Raw genomic sequence first — 4,030 nt, forward strand, 5'->3', positions numbered from 1 at the left:
TCACCGCACAGATAGGCCTCATCAGCCATCTCCGCACTCATGTAGCCTACACTGACCAAAGTCAACACTAAAAAAAAGAAACTTGATCTCAGTCTCATTGGCCATCTTCGGAAACGAAGGGCGAACATCATCATCATCATCATCATCATGGTAAATTTAGTCTAGACAAGAGGATATCCTTTGAGCGGACGTCGAGTTGTCCGAAGCAACCGTAGCCTACATACTGAGCTATAAATTATTGCAGCAACATCTCAAGCACATCGGTGGTGGAGATGATCCGAGAATGATGTCTGGATGTCTACATGTATGAGTTTATTGCAGAGAATAAATCTTCAAACCATCAGGACGCATGAACTCAAAAGGTTGCAACCGAAATATGCCTAACTAGGCTAACAGAACGTGGTGAACTGAATCTAATCATGACTCGTAACATAAATTAAACTGACACCACAACTGAACTGGTGTCTGGTGCCATAACTGCAAACAAAGCGTGGTGAACTGATTGAAAGATGCCATGACTCAATGACTGAAAAAAATCATAATGAAATTCAACACTAGACGCGTTGGTTTAAGAAAGGACCCAGTGTGGTTGGAATGCTCCAAGCGATACATTTAATCATGACACACAAACACACTGTGGCATGCAGCAGATGCACAACTCTAAAAAGACGTAAATTTTTGTATATTATATATGTATCAAACTACCAATTGCAAGAATGTACTCAAATTAATAATGTTCCAAATTCCTAAAAAGCACACAAATACCTAGCTAGCATTTCAAAGTAGCCTACTTGACTTACAGCGAAACTACAGGGACTAAAGGCCTTCCAGGTTTTCACAACATAAATAAGGCACAATGGAACACAATAATGTCGCAGAAGCTATGTCAGCTTCTAGGAAATTGGAGTGTCTAGGGAGCTGACTTTGTTGTCTAGGGAGCTGACACCTCTGTCACCATAGTTAATAAATATACCATATATTTATTAACTATGCTGTCACGGAGCACCATGAAATTAATGCGACGTGAAACAATGGCAAAATTTTGCTGTTTGCATTGGTCGTCAGTTCGCGTAAGTCGTCACTTTTTCTATTCCCCCTAGGGTGATGAGTTATCCAAGTTCTACTGTATATATAATAAATCAACTAAAACAATAAATACTATTAATACTACACAAAGTGCTCAATGCCAAGCGAAAAGCCAAGTAGAGCGAATTAAATCAAATATAGTTATTATCTACTCTCTAAAACCCTTGACAGCCTGTTTCACCATAAAACTTAAAAGGAGGATCGCCAGAAGGTCCTTATTAAAATAGAATTATTTTATTTGAATAAGGACCTTCTGATGATCTTTAAGGTGAAACAGGCTGTCATGGGTTTAGAGAGTAATAACTCTATTTGATTTAATAAATCAAATAGATTTAGATTTAATAAATCAAATAGAGTGAAACTATTTTATTTTGCTTCATTGTTCACACACTTTTACCCATGTCACAATGTGTCTTGGTCGATTCCTGTCTATGATGTCATAGTATTTTTTACCACGGCCACAGCGGAGGGGAGACTTGTAAGTTGTACACCAGCTCCGGCCCAAGGATGCCAGACCTTGGTTTTTCCACCTAGATCTGGGTTTTTTTGACCACATCTGGGTTTTAAGTTTTTTTATTTCAAATTTAGGTAAATCTAGGTTTTTTTGGTTTTTAACTTTGTACAGATCTTGCACGGTATTAAGGCACTGGGATCTTCGATAAATGGTCCACACTGCAACTAGGGTTGCCAGATTGGGCGCTTTTACGCCCAATTGGGCTACTTTTGATTTCTCCAGGCGCCAAAAATTCGTGTTGGGCGCGCTTTTTTGGTGGGCGCCCAATTGGGCTACTTTTTTTACAAATATAATATAACTTTTTATGTAAAAATTGTATCATGTTTAAGATTTTTACCTAATTTATAGTTATTTCATTGAGGAGTAGCGTTTTTGGAGGCCTCGGTCAGGCAGGGTTACCAATTTGGTACGTATAAAGATGCTAATTTTCAAAAATGTGCATGTTTAGGCTTTAATATCTGGCAATCCTGGCAACTTAAGTGATCCAGGTTTTCATGAAAATGCAGTGGACATCAGTTCAGCTTGTTTTTATTTCTGACAATCACAACGAAAAACAATATATTTCAAACATAGCAAGGGTCTAGAAAAAGGTAGAAGCAACAAAACACGGACGCTATAACGTGCATGACGCCAAAGCAGGACAATCAGTTATGGCATGGTCGCAACACCTTAATAAAGTTTTTACAAATGTAGAAAGATGAGAAAAGAAAGGCTAGTGAAATTTTTTTTAACAATTTATATGAGTAAAAAAAAAGATAGTTTCTACGTTAATCTACCAAGGTGGGTTATCAAAACTGTTGATGGTCTTGAGGGGAACACTCTTGATGCGTTAGCTCATCACGAAAAGCAATTAAACCATTTTTTGTGTTGCTTGGTGTGGAACCGGTACTTGTTTGTAGTTATTTTAACAAACAGTTGAGTGAATGCATGGATGCCAATCTGTCTGAAAGATGTGAAGAACTGGAAAAACACTTATAATTTGGGACTGATGATCAAGCGTTCTTGAAGAATTTTGTATAATAGCCTATTTCTTTGCTTGGGCTCCAATTTGGGCTCTATTTTAGAACCCCCAAAAAAATTGGGCTACTTTTGGGCTACTTTTTGCATAAGCTTGGGCTCTTTTTTATATTAACCTCTGGCAACCCTAACTGCAACACAAAAATGATAAGGTAGCCTACTGGTAATGTTTTTTTGCATCAGCTACTGCAGTCAGTGAGGTAGCCTACAGGATGCTAAAGAAATGATCCAACTTTATGAAAATGTGGATGACTAAAAATTGGAGTAGTACAACAACTATTTGTGTTACTGAACATTTACTTATTGTGAATTTGAGTTATTCTTTTCAACATTATGTTCAAATGAAAAAGGCTAAGCAGGGTTTATTGCTAAGTAGGCTACCAAGTTATCGTAGTTGTACACCAAGCAGTCAGCAGGCATGATGATTCTCCTCAGCCGCAGTCTACAACTCACACAGCAAAAAGTTTAGTTCAAAAGTCAAAACTAACCTTATTGGTTTTGTCTAGTCAGTTTTAGAAATTTTGGTTAAACATGCACTGAACCTTGCTAGCTAGACGCTTTACCATAAAGGTAATTTTGAACCAAAATCTTTGCTGTGAGCCCATATAGGCCTACCAAGCTCTTGTTTTTGTATATAGTTATATTACATATATATTAACTACCATACCAACATAAGCATGTATATTGTATAATTAAATCAAATATAGTTATTAATTACTATATTTGATTTAATTTGCTCTGCTTTGCTTTTTTGCTTAGCATTGAGCACTTTTTTGTAGTATTGATAGTTTTCATTGTTTTTTTTATTGTATAATTATATATATATAGGCTACGTGTTACTATTTGTAGCTTTCTGAGGCTTCTGTGTAATGATTTAAAAATGGTGCTGAAAGCGCATGCAGGTTTTTTTAACTGCTTTACTACATATTTTCTGGACCTGGTTTTTTTTTTGCCTCATCTGGGTTTTTTTTAGCACACAATCTAAGTTTATTGGAAATTTGTCGCTGGCATCCTTGCTCCGGCCGCTTATGTGGCCGAGTGGTTAGCGCGTTGGGCTCGCAGTCGAGACTCGAGAGCCTGCATGTTCGACTCCAGCCACCCGCACTTGCTGTTGTTTCTCTGGGCAAGAAACTTTACGATAATTGCCTCTACCCAGTCATCGATTTCGAGTAATGGGTAGTACCAAATTTAAGTCATAAGTAGAGCAGACAATCGGAAACAGACATTGCTGTCGGCTGCAGCGTGGGTCAGGTGTACGTCGGAAGGCGTACACCGATGCATAGCGCTCAAGTCCGCTTTCCCGCAATGCAGGATAAAGATAATAAAACAAACAAACAAACAGCTCCAAATTTCCAAGGTCTAATCTAGGCGTCTGTTGTAACTTTTAGCTGAGCTGTTACTTTCAAAGACTTG

Source organism: Aplidium turbinatum, chromosome 17 (genome assembly GCF_918807975.1).
Source record: "Aplidium turbinatum chromosome 17, kaAplTurb1.1, whole genome shotgun sequence".
Classification (NCBI taxonomy): domain Eukaryota; kingdom Metazoa; phylum Chordata; class Ascidiacea; order Aplousobranchia; family Polyclinidae; genus Aplidium; species Aplidium turbinatum.